The sequence below is a fragment of the Rhinolophus sinicus genome, linkage group LG10, assembly GCF_036562045.2.
Source record: "Rhinolophus sinicus isolate RSC01 linkage group LG10, ASM3656204v1, whole genome shotgun sequence".
Classification (NCBI taxonomy): Eukaryota; Metazoa; Chordata; class Mammalia; order Chiroptera; family Rhinolophidae; genus Rhinolophus; species Rhinolophus sinicus.
In genome coordinates this window covers 105,227,082-105,243,900 of record NC_133759.1, presented here as the reverse complement: position 1 = coordinate 105,243,900, position 16,819 = coordinate 105,227,082, and the positions used below count along the sequence as shown (strand labels likewise).

The following is a 16,819-nucleotide window of genomic DNA, read 5'->3' as shown; positions in this document are numbered from 1 at the left end:
CCATCCATCCATCCATCCATCCATCCGCCTTCCTACCTACCATCCACTTACTTTTCCTGTACAAAGGGATTGTACTGTCCTGCAACCTAATGTTTAAATTCAATGCTATCTCTTGGACAGCTGTCAGCCCATGATTTGACCTCGTTCGCACTGCTTCTACAGAGGTGAGAAAGAGGGTCTGAAATGGGTCAGGGAGAGGGTGAAGGTCAAAAGGGCAGCCTGAAGGAAAAGAGAAAGTATGTACCCTGGCCCTTTACATCTAAGGCTGCGCCAGCCAGGCAGGTGGCGGGGGTGGGGGCAGGAGTGGTGAGGTGGCTGAAGAGAAAGGCAGGGCAGGGAGAATGGTGGTGAGGTAAGTAAGGGCTGAGAATGACAGAAGGGGTGACGGAGAAAGTGAGTAGGACCAGGAAATAAGCATGTTGAAACCACCCCATGAGGATTGTCAAAATATTCCTGGCATTGATTAACATTTCAAAAATAGTAGTAATTACATGTTAAAAATTCTCTGTGACACTCATTTGCCTGGCCATTCAATCTCTCCAATACCCCTGAAAGGTGGTTATTTCGATTCCTGTTTGACAGAGAAGAAAACTGAAACTCAGAGAGTTAAGTAAGGGAACTTGCTCAAGGACCCTCAGCTGAGGCGTGACAAAATCCAAAATACATTACAGGTCTACCTAGTGCCAGCCCTCCCCCTCGCTGTGTCCTCCGTTCCTGCGGCATGTTGCAATGGTCTTGGTTCCTCTAACTGTGGCTGGATAATTTGAGGGCCATATAAAGGTTAACACTGTGCCGCTAGATGTAAACTATTCCAAAAATACTGAATTTAGGAGAGACTTGGCAGTCCTGTCACTGGCTGGACGCAGTATTAACAGCCCTCTCCATGTTCTGGGCACCCAGGACCTGGGCGTTCCCTGCCTAACTGTTTCTAAGTCCACTTCCTGAGACCTCTTTCCAGGTCCTAGCTCTCAAGGCAACCTAGGGCTTGGGGTGACAAAGGATCTGCTTTTGAGTGTGGGGGAGTGGGCAGGGCAAATGCAGGCTGGGCTGTCCCCACAGCTGCCCAGAGGCTGATCAGGGACAGGAAGGTAAGGGGAGATCAGGGGCCTCCTTCCGCTCTCTCTCAGGGGCCCTGCAATGTTGGGGACAGGCCTGGACAGGGGTATAATTATGTTTAAAATGTGAAATTAATATAATCCAGAGAAGAAATTAATTGTTCCAAGAGTAGAAAATGGCATAGTTTCTGGTGGGTACAAGTGAGACCCTGGGGACACTGAAGCACAGCCGTGCCCCAGCCTATCGGCCCACTGTTTGTGTTGCCAAATGTTCAGTCCCCTTAGCTGTGGTCTTGCCAAGTGGGAAATGCCAGGAAGGGCAAGAAGAAAGGAAAGGACGCCAGGCGCTTGGAGAGCGGGAGGAGAGTTTACAGGTAGAGCTGGGGGTGGAGAGCCAGGGCCGAGGTGGACGGAGGGGCTCTGGGAAAGGAGCAGGGGTGATTAAGTGGAGTTCCCAGAAGGCTCCCCAGCCCTCCTCCGTTTCTATAGGAAACCAGCAGTAAAGGCTGTCACTGAGATTTCTATTTCTGGCAATTTGGTAGACCGGATCCTCTATACTTTTTACATGTATATTCCATAATAAAGAAAATTAAAAACAAAATTCACACATTTGGCAATACTTCAGGATTGGGTCTGTGGTTTGGGAGATGGTCAGGCTATGCTGAGACCAGCCTCAGTTCAGGGGCAGGGTAGCTGGAGGGGCCACGTCCCCCTGGGTAACGTATCTATGCAGTTTTCATCCTCCCTCCCCTCCTCCCTCCCTCCCTATCTGTCTATGCATCTGTCTATCTAGCTAGCTAGCTATCATCTATCTACCATCCACTCACTTTTCTTGTACAAAAGGGATTACACTCTCCTGCAACCTAATTTTAAAATTCAGTACTATCTCTTGGACAGCTGCCAGCCCACGATCATCTATCCAAAGGCTGCAGGTATTAGAAGACATATTCTTGAAAGTAGACGAGATCTCATGCCCACAGATGGCTTCTGCTGCTAGAAGAGCCTGCCATCCATCCATTCAAGTTTTTTCAAATGCATTTATTGGATTCTTGCAGTAGCCTCCCATCTGTCACCCTCGTAACACAGGCCTGGTTCTTCCTGCGCCTCCCTGGGGGCTCCTGACCCAAGACCCTGGCACATAGCGAGGCTCATGCACAGGTAAAGGGAGTGAGTGGCAGAAGGGCAGTTCCCGGGGCGGGGGACTCAGCTACAGCACCATTTGGTCCAAGGCTGCTCTGGCCCTGATCCAATCATGAAAGAAACTCTCCATTCATGAGAGAAGGAAGAAACAGATGAGCAATTAAATGCCTGAGTCCAGAGTAATGATGATTAAGGAATGTTGGGAAAGGATGTGATTACAAGGCCCTGAAAGCATCTGAAAGCTCTCGGAGTTGGGAGAGTAGTTTGGGCGGGCGGTGCCTGACTGTTATCAGAAGCTGCCAGGCCCCTCATTCCTGCCCCGTTAGGTCACCGTGAGCCAGCTGAGAGTAAAGCTAGGTGTCATTGTTTGCACCTCACCTCAGCTCACCCCCTTTGAGAGGCAATGATGAATGGATCTGGGGAAGGGGGGCCCTCTGGGTGTGTTCTCAAAGCGGGAGAATAAGATCTATAAAACGGGATTAACACGTTGCGTACGGCGGGGTTTAAATCCCTCGTGAAGATTCTCGTGATCCGTACACAACGTGTTAAAATGATGAGACAGTAAGCGATTGAGATTAAATGAGATCCTGCTGGCAGAGTGCACAGTACAGGACTTGGCACAGAGTAAACCCTCCATCAATTCAAGAGGACATCATTAGGGGACATATTTTTCCTCCATAATGTCGACTCCCTGAAGCAGGGATGCTGTGTCTGTTCCCGCGGTGTCCCCAGAGCCTGAAACAACGCCTGGCACCTGGCTGGCACTCAGCACACGACTGTTGAGGGCATGGGTGAACCCATTACATAACTGTCATCTGGTAACAGACCCAGGGAGGCAGGCAGCTCGGGCCCAGCGCTCAGTGCTGCAACCCGCCCATTTCCCCGCCTACCCCACGCACCCCTGACAAGCAGTGACCACACAGGGCAGATGACTTGCTGGGTACTTCTCTAAATGCTCCCTGAGGCCAGCGGAATCCCCAGGGCCTGGCTCATCAGGACGAGCAGATGACTTGGGGCCCAGCACAGCCCACCTTCCCGTTAGCAGAGCGCTGCTCAGCTGGCAAGATGTTTGGAGAAGGGAACAGAACGTGCAGCCCCAGGGAGAACAGACACCAGCCCGGCCCCCTAAAACAGGAAATGAGCCCTGGCCTGGCCCATACCACAGCCTCTCCTTGTTTGAAAGTTACTTCTCTCCTGCTTCTCACCCTGAGCCTGCAGCGAGTCTTAGCAATATCAGCTAACCACTGGGAGTCAAGTTCATGGACCATTTGATGGTAATAATGACCAGCTTTTATTGAGCACTTACTCTGTGCCAGCTCTTGTACTAAATGAAAATATTGTATTTCAATTCCTCTAAAGAGGCACCCAAATGTTCCCCAAATATTCTGTCTTTTGACGTGGCTGGGCCTTTGTCACGTACGCTGTCCCTCAGTTTAAAATGCCCTTCCTGGCTTTATTCACCTGGGGCATACTCACCCTTCGGCACTCAGCTCATCTGTCACCTCCTCTCAGAAGCCTTCCCCATCTTGCCCGAGACAATAAAAGCACGGCCTTCTGTGCGTTCCCACAACTGGCATTTGGGTTTGTGTGTCTGTCTGCCCGACTGTGCCACCCTGACCTCCTGATGCCGCACGTCCATCTCCACAGCCAGCACACAGTAGGGGCACTGTGAATGCTGGGTTCTCCTTCTCATTTCCTTTGCACTGTGGCACTTTATCTCTTGTATGCCCCTCATTTGTCTTTATATAATAATAGCCTTTACCCAAAGAACAATGCTCATCACTTTACAGGTATTTATAAATGTAAGTCGAAAGATACAAATGAGTCAGTGACCTTACTTGCAGGGCACCAGGTAGGAGGTGTTCAATTATTTGCCTGTAGAATCCATGGTTACCCCAGCAAGAAATCAGCAGAATAGGTACGGAAGGGTGAAGTCAGAAAAAGAAACAGAATGGGAGGAGGTGCTAGAACTGACATTTTCTGCGCACCTATATATGCCAGGTGTATGTTTCATTAACGCCCCACCATAATCCAGTGAAGTGAATATAATGATCCCCTTTTTATAGACAAAAATGAAGGCACAGAGAGGTGGAGTGACTTGCCTAAGATCACACAGCACGTAAATGGCAGAGCGGGGATTTGAGCCCTGTCTGCCTAGTTCCATCAGGTGGATGGAGAAGGCCATTGTGTCCCTGTAGTGTGAGAGTGTGGGGAAAAGTGAGGAGGGGCTGCAGGACACTGGGGGGAAAGGACTGGGGTATGTCTTCCCTGTAGGTCAGACCCAGACCCCTGGATATGCACCATCCCTGCCTTCCGATGTCCCACGTCATGGTTCCTGGGGACAGATGTATGCTGGCCTATGGGGCCACCGCAGACACCTCCAACACATTTAGCCACTTTCTCTTGAGACAGCTCTACTTTTCAAGTAGCTTCTTTTTTCTAGTATCGATCCTGCCCTAAACACTTCCCTCTGAGTCCCTGGACCAAACTTGACCCCACAGGATTGCACAACACCCACTTGAAGGCTCCAGGAACCCCCAACTTCTCAATAATGCTGAACTGGGTGAAATTTCCCAGTAACCACCTCCCCCGCCTGACTAATGCTTTCTTAGTTTGGCAATGCAATGTCCTATTTTTAAGGGATCCAGTCATTTGGTTTAGATTCTTTGTTTTATTTTAATGACCTTCTGAATCATTCATTTTTCTGCTTTTGAACTGATTCACTCTCGGCCACTTCCTTGTATAAAAATCCAACACCTCCTTTAAGACTCAACACTAGCAACCACCTTCTCCTAAAAATTATCCTTATCTATACCACCCCCTCTAGGCGAAGTATTCCCCTCCCTCCTCTGTACCACTCATCTGGTAGTTATTCTATTGTCATCATCGTTATCATAACAATAAAAACAACCCGCCAGCAACTTGAGTTGTTTCTTATTATGACCTTAAGAAGAAAGTGATTATTATTTCCATTTTACAGATAGTGAAACTGAGCCTCAAGGAGCTTAAACCTCTTGCTCAAGGTCACCCGAAGAAAGTGAAGAAGCCGAGATGCTAAGCCAGTCTGGCTGGACTCCAGAGTGAGTGTCCTGAAAGGTAGCTATTTGTGTGGGGCTGCCTGGCTCTTGCCATGCTGATGGTGTTGATGTCATCACCCTCCCCTCTCCAGATTGTAAGCCCCATAAAGTGTTTGTTCCCTAACTGTATCGCATGCAATAAACATCTGCGCTCAATAGCTGATGCTCCATAGACATGGAACAATGGCTAGAGGATTTCCTGTCCCTTTTGCAGTGTTAGCTGTTCGAAGCTTTACACAATTTTGCAACACCGAGAACTTGGTAGCACAAACAATCAATGCACACACTGAATGAAGGAAGGAAGGGGTGGGGTATGGGCTTGGAAGATTCCAGTGGACATATTTTGTAGCCGAATACCTTAGATAGGAAATTTTTTTAAAATTCTCTGTAGCTCAGGACAAATGCTGCCAGACAAGACCTCCTTATCACATTTTTCAGGCTGAAAGAACAAAATCTTAAAGACGAAGGGTTCAGTTTAAGTTCACTCAACACACCTCTAGTAGGTACTGACTGTGGGCCAGGCCCTGCACTCACAGGCTAGTGCTGGAGATGGCCGTGCCAGCACCTCACCAGGTGGCGGTCCTTTGGGTACCCAGCTGCCCCCCATTCCTTCTGGAAGACAAATTCCCTCCTACCCTGAGAGCGGGCAAGGATGGGGCCTTGGGAATAGGGGGAGGGAGGGGCAATACCCCGTCTGGTCAAAGAGGAGCAGGCAGGAAAGATCTCAACATGCCAGCAGCCTCCAAACAGCAGAGCAGAGGCCATGAGGAGCCAACTAGTCCCTCATGGAATATGAAGACAAGCCCTTGGGTCATGCAGTGACAAGGGAAGAATGAGATGAGTGGAGAAGGTCTGGGAAGCCTAACAGAACAGGAAGGCAATTGAGGGGCGCACCCAGAGGTAAAGAGGGTTAAGGGTCCCCGTATCATTCAATTGAGTACTTTTTACCTCAAATTCTCTTTTGTCTGTTATCAATATCGCTGGCCCTTCTCTCTTTTTGTCTTTTCCTGATAATCCTACATCTAGCCTTTCACTTACAACCTCACAGGGACACTTTGTCTCAGGTGGCTCTTCTGTTACGAGCATCTCATTGGCTTTTTGGTTTGGGGGTTTGGGGCCCAAACTGTAAGCTCTGCCTTTTAGTAGGAACATTCTATCTGGGAAGCAGTAGGTCCCAGTGGTTAATATAGGCCTCTGGTGCCAGGCTGCTTGGGCCGGAGGGTCTGCTGAGAACCTGCCAATATTTAACAGTGCACTCAGTACACCCCTAGCCCTTTCTGTCCTGTTCCCAATCACGGATACGTTATAACAGAGCATCTCCATTTGACATATGGGGAAACTGAGGCCCAGAGACATGAAGTCAGTTGCTCAAGGGCAGATGGAAAGAACATTTAATTGTCATGTCAAGGGAACCACACATTTGGGTAGACCAGCTGGCCCTCTTTAAATCAAGAGTTTCTTGACTCTTGGATTTGGCCAGAAGGGCAGGGAGCCCTGACCCGCTTCTTCTCATGGTCAAAAATAAGACTGAGACCTGGTAATGGCAAAGCAACAATATAATAGTAATAATACTAGCAGCAAACATTCAGCAGCATGCAATGTGCTTTATGTGTTTCATCTTTACTTTTCTCAGCGTAACGACTAAGAGCATGGACTCTGAAGCCAGACAGTATGGGTGTGAATCTCAGCTCTGCCACTGACTGGTTGTGTGACCATAGGTAAGTTACTTTACCTCTCTGGGCCTCAGTTTCCTCATCTATAAAATGGGGCTGACGATGGATCTTAGCACCTTATAATAAATCCTAGCACGTAGTAAATTGTATATAAATATTACTGTTCCATTTTAAGAACTCCAATACCAGCAGCTTCCTCTTTCTTTGGCTTATGAATGGTGAGTATATAAAAAAAGAAAGCTAATAGAAGGCAATGGTTCATTTTTCAGAGCTGCAAGCAAAAGGGAAGAAACTTTTTCAACAAAGAAGATATCAGAGTTGATAGACGAGGTCACTACTTACAAATGGGGAAACAGAGGCTCAGAGAGGGCAAGCTAGTTGCCTGCAATCACACAGCCCATAAGCTGCAGAAGGAGGATTTGAACTCAACCTATCTGATGTCATATCTCATGTCCTTAATCCCGAAGCCAATATGGCCAGTCCTGGTGGTCATGGAAAGATCTGGTGCCTGGCTCTGCATTGAAAATGGAAATATGAGTCACTGGTGGCCCCCAGGGATGGCTGGGGAGTAAGAGGGGCCCAGCTATGGGCCAGAATGTTCCGCCAGATGCTGCGGAGCAGCTGCCAGCACCACTCAGTCGCTTTTATGCTGAGGATGGGAGGAGGAGCGCATGCGGAGCAAGGGTCACAGCCAGCAGAGCACAGCCTGGACCGGGGCCACGACATGGGGAGTGACATCAGGCTCACACATCTGGCCTCTGGAATGCTGGCGCCCCACAGGACGGGCCCAACTTTCTGCTTCTCCTTGCAGCAGGCTCCTTTCCTGAAATAACCCAGGCAGCTTCATTGAGAAAAGTCTTGGGCTTTTTAGGCTCTCCTGGACCAACTCAGGTGGTGACATGTGGGACAGGGCATTGTCCACCCGCTGATGCAGACACAGGGTCAAAAGAAGCAAGGCTCTTGGATGGATCCCTGGCTGGGCCACCCGGGCCAGTGCCTCAGTTTCCTTATCTGTGCATGAGGATCGCATTCCTCCTTTGCAGGCTCTGGAGAAGGGATAGCAGGCCACACGCCCGGCACCCGGTGGGCGGGCGTCCAGTCAGCGCTCTTCTCCCGCCTGAATCCATGGACGCACAAGCACATTCGTTGGCTGCAGTCCTGCACAGCCAGCGTGCAGATGGGGTCCTCACCTTGCTGACCTGTCCAGTTAGAGGCCTTGTGCCTCAAAACTTCCTTTTCTGGTTCCAGTCTCCACTTTGCTCCAAGAAGAACCAAGACCAGTCTGGCCTCTTCCACGTACCAAACTGTAGGACGAGTGAGGACAGCTCAGGCTTTAGGCCCTGGCTCCTGTCCAGTGATGGGGCCTCACCTGACTCATCGATGCTCGTGCTGGCTCTACCTGGGAAAGTTTGGGACTGGCCTGTGTGACTTGGTGAGATCGGTGATTCATTTTGGTCCCAAAGGGAACAAAAGCCCAGGTCTTCCCAAGGCCTCTTCTGCTTGGGGAATGAGTCACCCTCCTCCTAAGAGTGCTCCCATTCTCACTTTGCCTGGGCCCTCAGAAATCAAACAGCGGCTTCCCCTTTTCTTTGCTCCTGAGGTCTGGAAGGGTGGGGGGTGGTGAGTCTATAAAGGGAAGATTGCAAAGAGGAATCAAGCCACCATTCATTCCATGGCAGCCACTGAAAGGGGACAGACTTCTCAGTGAAGGCGTATTTAAAGCCGCAGCCACCTCTCCTCCTCAGCACCTCTTTCTCTGCCTGGCTGCACCTTCGAATTCTCTCCCCCAAAGTGGAAAAACAACCCAACCTCCATAATCTGCAGGAATTTTCAAAAGTCTCCTTGATGATATAACTTGCTGGGGGCACTAGTCATGGATTCCTGCATAGATAAACCCTCTGACCTCAGTTTCCTGCAAAGTGAAGGTTGTCATATGGATCTGGAAATGTCCTGGGCCACAAAGATGACGAATGTGAAGCCTGAGCAAGGGCCCTGGTGGGATAAATCCCTCCCCGAATCTCACTGAGGAACCAGGTCATGGACGGGCGGGACCTTCTGTGATTTGTGTCTTTGTTCCCGCATGAAGACTCTGCTTCTCTGGAAGCCAGACCTGCCAAAGGCTGGCCCCTCAGTTATCTGGAGCTCAGCTCTGGGCCTGGACTAACCGGAGTGGCAAGGGACAGTCACAAAGCCCCAAGCGCATTTCTTTGATGCCTCAGCTGAAACGATCAGAATATAGGGATGTAGAAGCAGGACATCCTCAGAAGCCATCATCTCCAACAGTGTGACAGGGGCTGAGTCACTTCCCCACTCTGGGCTGCAGGTTTTGATTTTATCAGTAAAACAGAGATAATTCCTACCTCATGGTAGTGACTTGGACATCAGCTATCGATGACGAGCCTGGCTCTCGGGTCCCAATCCCAGCAGGATGAGGCCATCTCCTCCCACGGAAACTACTTGCTCACCATTATGGTCAGGACCCCACACATAGGACTGCTGTGAGGACTGACTGAGATAATTGGTAACGTGTTCATGGCCGGTGCCTCATCACATCCGATCACTGATAACTGATCGTGGTTATCCGATCAATCACTAAGTTTAGTTTCTGGGGTACAGCAGGTGTTCCATCCGTGCTGGCTACTGTGGGAATGATGCCTCTGTTAACAGAAAACACAAAAAGAGACTCACAGAGCGAAGTGAGCCATCAAAGGGACAGCGGACGGAGATCGCCATTATTTTAGATCACCCCTTATTTTACCACAGGGAATGTGGAGGCCCACAGGGGAGAATGCCCAGATGGGGGTCGCTGCGAGCTCGTTTTTCCCTGTCCAGTGCTCTTGGCTGACCCTGTTTCACCAGCAGACTGGGACTGTTTAGAGTCAGGCTACTCACAGGCTTCAGTTTCTCAGCTTCAGGAAAATCGCTGTGTGACCGCCCAGGGCGGGAACTAAGGGGCTTCAGACCGACTGGAATCATCCAGAAAGAACTGGAGGGGACCAAGGGTAGTAGCTGGGCAACGCTGGTGCCTTTCAGAGCTCTGCCCCAATGAGTCGAGGTGACAGCCCTGCTCTCAGAAGCAATCCAGCTACCGGGGAAGCCACATGTGTACGGGAGCAAATGTGTGGCTCAGAGACAACCACGCTAGACAATAACACCGGCTACCATCTGTTGAACATGGACTGTGGGCCATGCCTTGTGCCAAGTGTGTGCGTCTCAGGAGTCTTCACGGCACCCTGGGAATGAGCACGCTGTGACCCCAGCAAACCGAGGCACAGAGAGGCTAAGGAACTGGCTCAAGGCCCCCAGATTCCATGGGGGAACTGGGACTTCAACCTAGGCTGTGTGGTCCAGAGCCTGTGCCCCTCCACACCACCCCTCTGCCCCGATGGGGTGTGCCCCCTTCTCACATCTGTGCCCCCCTTCTCACTGCTTCCCCCAGTTTTCACATCTGTGATCTCAAGGTCAACTCCTGCACGGCCCTCTCAGGCTCCAAGTGTCCCAGCCTGGGCCCAGCACCTAGTAGCGTGTCATTGACTTGGCAGGTATTTCTGATCCTTACCACATGCCTGGGCTGAGCCAGGGACAGGTGACAGTGGGAGTCAGATGAGTCTTGGGGCTGGCCATCACTGGGTTGGAACCCACCTGTCCACAGTCTGCACCCACCCGAGCACCAGAAGTGGGCAGAGTGGCTTCTGTGGGAATGCTCAGTCAGGTGAGGGAGATTCTGGCCTCTGCTCTGTGCTTGATGGTCTGCAGTCCCCTTGGCCAGCCCCTGCCCCTTCTGGATGTCCATTTTTCCACTGGGATGATGAGGCCGAGGTGAGAGGCGTGGTCTTGTGAAGGCCGTTCAGCTGGCCTGCAGTCAGGAGTGGGCTCTGGTCTGAACGTCCCACGGGAGGCCTGCTCCCGGTCTGGCCCCACGCAGGTCTCAGGCTGTGTCTCAGATCCTTGCTCATGCTCATCACATGTTGGCTCACAGCGTGATACCAAATGTCCCTGCACGTCCCTCCCTCAAGCTGACAACCTCCACCTCCATCCTGACTTGGGAAAGGTCTCCTTCGATCCGTGTCCTCAGGCAGAGCAATAGCATCAAAACACATCTGAAGATACTGAGTCACGCTTTTCAAAGTTTCTCTGCGGGCATTTTCTGATTTCAATGAATAAAATTCAAAAGTTTGAATTAATAATTCAAAAGAATAATATGGTACCATTTCCAAGTTGCAGGTGAAGGGGCCTTTCTATATGCCTCTAATCCTCACAGTGACCCTTTCATACTATTATTGTAACTATTATTGCATTTTGGGATGAGGAGACGTGAGGTTCCGAGAGGTAGAGGCAATTATATAAAGTCACAAAACTTGGAATGACTGAGCTGGCAAACTGGGGGTGTCTCATTATAAGCCCAGGGTACTTCCTCTCCAAAATCTCCAATTATTGGCTCTTCTTCCATTCAGAGCACCTACTCCGTGCCAGGCTCCCTACTATGTGGTGGGGCACGCAGTGAATGGGCCAGCCTGCTCCCTGCATGGGTCACAGTCTATATAAAAATCCCATGAGGTGGTATTAGTACTCATCAGAGGCAAAACGGAAGATCTCTCTGTCTCGGCTCAGCTGCCCCAGCTCTAGCATTTACCAGCAGTGTGACCTTGGGCAACTATCTCTCCTCTCTGTCCCATGGCTGAAAAATGAGGAAAACACTGATTTTTGCCTCATTGGCTTGTTGTGAAGGGAAGAATTAATTAGGAAATGCATATCCAGAAGTTGAGACAGTGCCTGGCCCAGAGAACATATTTTGTATCTTATCAAAGTTTCATTATTCCATCGACAAGTGTGCTCTGCAAAGCTGCTGTCATGCTCAGCCCCATATATAGCTGAAGAAACTGAGGCTCTGAGGGGCCATGCCTCCAAGGCCACAGAGTAATAGCTGATGCTGAAATGCAGCCCTCAAAGGTCCCAGATGTGTATTCTCTTCCCCTCGAGCCCCATGGCAGCTGAATTCCTGGGACCCTTCCCCTCTGCTTCTGAGTCAGCTTCCCAGGAACCAGAGGCCCCACCTGGGGTAGGAAAGGAGGCCCCGAGAGACGAGGGATTAAGCAGGTTGCTGGGACTGAGGCAGAGATTTCAGGAAGTGCAAGGCTGAGAGGGCTTCTAAGAAAGAGAGAGGTGGGAAGGGACACACTTGTCCCAGCCTGAGGGCCGCAGGTCAGCCTGGCTCCTGGCCCAGAGGCTGGCTCTCCCAGCGGCCCCAGCCTCCAGCCCAGCTTGGCTAAGCCCACGCAGGTGGCCAAGGCCAGCTGTGAGGCTGTGACCTACCCCGACCCCGATCCTTCTCTAAGCTTGCCTCTCGGTAGATGCCAGAGGCGGAGACCTGGGTGAGGTGGCCAGGGCCGAGAACAAAGCCATCCAGCCCCCTCACCATTCGGGTCCTCTGAGAGCGCCGCAGGGCCTGTGCTGGGTAGGGCTCTGCCCCCTTTTCCAGAACTCCAGACATGTGCTCGATGGCTCTGAGCCCCAGTGCTGGTCTGTAATGTCACCTGGGGACCCGGGGAGACCTTAATCTCTCTAGGCACCTGGCACGGAGCAGATGTCCCAGTAATGCCAGTTTCTGTTCTGGTAGGTGGGACGCAGGTGCTGCTGGGACCTTGGCCTTCCTACAGCTGGGGGAGGGGCTTTCTCAGTGCTTTGCTGTGCTTCAGGTTTCCTGGGGGTCTCATCTCGGTCACAGACATTATCAGGTCCCCTGCTCTGAGTCTAGCAGGGAGACCACCTGACCACAGCCCGGCTTTGTGGGCCACAGGGTGCTGTGGGACCTGAAATAATTCAGGGGCCTGTGTGGCTTAGGACCAGCACCCAGGTACCCTAAGCCTGGCCTCAGTGTCCTCAGCAGTAGCAAGGAGGACCCTGGTACAGCCCTCACAGAGCATCACGTGGCAGTTATGTTAGCTAACGCAGCCCTTGGTGGGCTCTCTATACCAGATGCCTGGAATTTTCTCTGAAACACCCAGAGGCAGGGCCAGCTGGCTGTGTCACACTGAGGTCACCAGGATGAGTCACCCGGGACCATGACCCATTGGAGTGCTGAGGCTGGATTCCTGTGGGGCAGCTGGCTTGGGAGCCCAGGACCCACCAGCCCAGGACTCTGGGTCCTGCTCCAGCCCTTGCTTCTCCATTACCCCGGCCCGTCGGGGGGCCAGGCTGCGGGCCCAGAAGAGGCCCAGGGACTTTGGAAGGGATTTTGGAGGCCTAAGTGGGGGCAGCTCAGCCCTTGCTGGCTTCGCCTCACTGACTCAGCCCCCACCTTGACCTTTCCTTCCTACTGGCTAATTTTGGGTGTTTCCTGTCCCTTGAATAGGTAAAGAAAAAGGAAGTGAAAGAAGGTCAACATGTAGCTTCTTTAACAGCTGGCAAATCATTTCCTTTACTATTAATATTTTTTAATGATGCGTGCTTCGAGTGAAAAATGGCAGTTTATCCTAGAGAAAGGAAGCCTAAGTATCTCCCACTGTGTTCATTTCTACAGAAAGAATTTTATTACCTCTATTCTGGAATTTGTTGTTTTGACAGGTAGCTTACTAATGGTGCGTGTGTATGTATGTGTGTGTGTGTGTATGTGTGTAGTCTGGAGAAGTATCTCTTGTTCACCTTGTGTCCCCAGCGTCCCGGCTGGTGTAGCCAGTGATGTGTACCAATCAGTATGTGTCACATGAAGGAACCGGAATCCGCAGCACCGTTTGTGAGATGCCGACTCCTGGCCCTGGGCTGAGGGCTCACTGGCCCAGCCTTATTCTGGCCCCTTAGAGCCCCTGTAGAAGGTGACGCTGCTACTCTCCCATCCCCAGATGAGGAATGGAGGTTCAGAGGCTAAGGAAGTGGGGGTGGTGGGTGGGTCACGGTCACCTTGTACTCTGCCTGTTCTTCACTGCCCAGCACCCGTCCCCTAGGAGCTGACCATCTGCCGTAGGGCTTCCTAAGCAAGCACCCTGAAGAGCAGGTGCTTGCTTAGCCTTGGCTGCCCACGGGCCATAAGACGGACAGCTGTGACCTTAAGAGAGCGTGTGCTTTACCTCTCTGGACCTACAGTGTTAGGGGGAGAAAAGAGTGATCGTGACACTAACTAGTGGGTTTGGTGCTTGCTATGTGTCACTGTGCTTCAACTTTGTACTGTGAAGTCAGCGCGTCCTCACACTCCCAAGTGAAGTGAATCCTATTATTATCCTGTTGATGACACACGTCCTCCCTGTCACTGCTTTCCCCACAGACTCCACGCTCCTGCTCCATTCGGAGGAGGAGCCCAGGTTCTCTCAGTGCCTTCCAGGCCCCACGGGGTCTGGCCCGCTGCTGCTCTAGCCATGCTTTCTCTCGCTCCCTCCCTTTCTTTCCTTTCTTCCCCCCCTCCTGTCCCCTCCCGCTTTCCCCTCCCCTCCATGTCGTATCTTTATCCTCCAGGTACATCAAATACCCTAACCAAGGTTTTCATTCACCTATATCTATATTTTCTTTGTTCTTACTTTCTAATCCCTGCTAACCCTTTAAAAGAAAGAGTTTACTCACTTCATCACATACAGGTGGTTTATTTTTTCCCTTTTGCCCAAAATTCTTATTTATAGGATAAAATCGCATTATAGTAAATATACTGTACTTTTGTCACATTATCATTTTCTTTTTTATTATTCTCACACTCATGTAGGTCCCAATCAAAGACCTCACTCATGAAATCACATTCTCTTTCTGTTTGGCTCTGCCTTTCCACCCACACTTATTCATTCAGCAAGCCTTTGTCGAGTCCCACAGGAGTCCTGGACTTTGTTCTAGGATTTCACACATACACACTACGTTAGTGTCCTCAGGAAGCTTATACTGAAATGGAGAGTCCAGTATGTAACCAATTCTGACACTACACAGAGGCTGTGCCTGGCACTATGAACCATGGCTCTCTACGGATAAACGGTGCCACCTATCCCAGCCTATGACAACCCAGGAAGGTTTCCTCGGTCAGGGGTAAACTGAATCTCAACCCCAACCTAGGGTTTTTAAAAAACAGGTTTATTGAGCTAGATCTTAAATATGACAAATTAACTCCATAAGCTTATCCATTCAATGCTTTTTTTGTAACTTTACCAAGTGGCGCACCCATCACGATAAATCAATTTTGGAACATTCTCAGGGTTCCCCTGGTCAGATCCCTCTTTTATGTCCATTTACAGGGGCTCCCTGTCCCCGCTCCAGCCCTAGAGACCCACTAACCCACTTAGTGTCTCTATCAATCTGCCTTTGCTGGACATAGAAGTGGAATGACACTCCGTGTGGTCTCTGCGTCTGGCTCCTTTCGTTATTATAACATCACTGAGGTTCATCCACATGGTAGCCCGTCATTTGTTTGTTCCTTTTTATTGCTAAACAGTGTTCCCGTGTATGGATTCACCACATTTTGCCTATCCATTCATCTGTTGGTGGGCATTTAGGTTGTTTCCAGTTGGGGCTATTGTGAATAATACTGCCAAGAACACTGACTCACAAATCTTTGTGTGAACATGTTTTCATTTCTCTTAGGCAGATATTTAACGCAGACTTGCTGGGTCACATGGCAAGTTTCTGTTTAACTTTTTGAGGAACCACCAAACTATTTTCCAAAGATGTCATCCCATTTTACATTCCCACCTATAATGCATAAGGGTTCTGTTTTCTCCACCTGTTAGCCAACATGTGTTATTATCTGTCTTTCTGCTTAAAGTCATTCTAGTGGGTTATGATACAGATCTCATTTCACATTTGCACGTCTGTAATGACTAATGATGTTGAATATCTGTTCTTGTGCCTATTAGCTATTGGTATATCTTCTTTGGAGAAATATCTGTTCATATGGTTTTTTTGATTGGGTTGTTTGTCGTATTATCGAGTTGTAGAAGTTCTTTGTAAATACTGGAAAGAAGTGCTTTATGAGATTTGGTTTTGCAAATATTTTTGTCCTAGTCTATTGCTTTTCTTTTCATTTTCTTAATGGTTAGCATGAAAGTTTTGAATCTTGATGAATTTCAATTCTTTTTTTTTTTTTCTGTTTTCTGAATCCCTTTATTCTTCATAAGCAGGATACATGAACACATCAGGCATCTGAACTTACCTCCAGTTCCAGGCATAGGACATGTGTAAGTCTCCCCAGACCTGTGCTGTGGGACTTGGTATGAGGCACTAATCATCTTGCAAATCTGACCCTCGTTATATGCCTCCATTTTGGAAATGTAAATTTCTGGTTGATTGGTTTTTTGTTGTTTTTTTCGTTTTGTTTGTTTGTTTGTTTTTAATTTATTGGGGTGACAATTTTTTTTTAATAAACCATGCTATGAAATTTTTGCCTAACCCAAGGTTTTGAAGACTTTTTTCCCCTATAATTTCTTCTATTGTTTTTAGCATTTAGGCCAACGATCCATCTTGAATTAATTTTTATGTGTAGTGTGAGGTAAGGGTTTAAGTTCCTCCTTTTGCATCTAGATGTGTAGCCAACTGTCCCAGCACTGTTTGTTAAACAGATTATATAACTATGTATGGTGTCAGATGGGTACTGGATTTCTCAGGGGAATCACATCGTAAGGTAGAAATGTCTAACCACTATGTTGCACACCTGAAACTAATATAATGTTGTATGTCAACTGTAATTGGAAAATAAATTAGTTAAAAAAATAAAGAATACCATAGTTTTCCACTGCCCAGCTGCTAGATGAATTATTAGATTGAAGGCTCAGTTTCTCTTTTACAGTCTCCTTGTTCTCTCTCCTTAAGTAGTGTCTGAAATTATTGAGTCTAAATTAGAGAACAGAATGTTAGTCTTTGTAAATGACCAGTGCTTATAAGATGTATCAGAAAGATCCCTGTTAATCCT

The 16,819-nt window shown here is 49.3% G+C and overlaps 1 long non-coding RNA gene across 4 annotated transcripts in view; it reads left to right on the top strand.

Moving 5' to 3' along the window:
- Positions 1 to 16,558, top strand: part of LOC109452450 (uncharacterized) — a 31,222-nt gene extending 14,664 nt beyond the window's left edge. For 3 of the 4 annotated variants that reach the window (XR_012489883.1, XR_012489881.1, XR_012489882.1), the window contains 3 exons: positions 5,176 to 5,275; positions 6,906 to 6,990; positions 7,215 to 7,343. This is a non-coding gene — a long non-coding RNA (uncharacterized LOC109452450). Of the gene's footprint in view, positions 1 to 5,175; positions 5,276 to 6,905; positions 6,991 to 7,214; positions 7,344 to 16,028 lie in introns of those variants that run through there. The other variant, XR_012489884.1, reaches the window with a different exon arrangement.
- Positions 16,559 to 16,819: the final 261 nt, after the last annotated feature.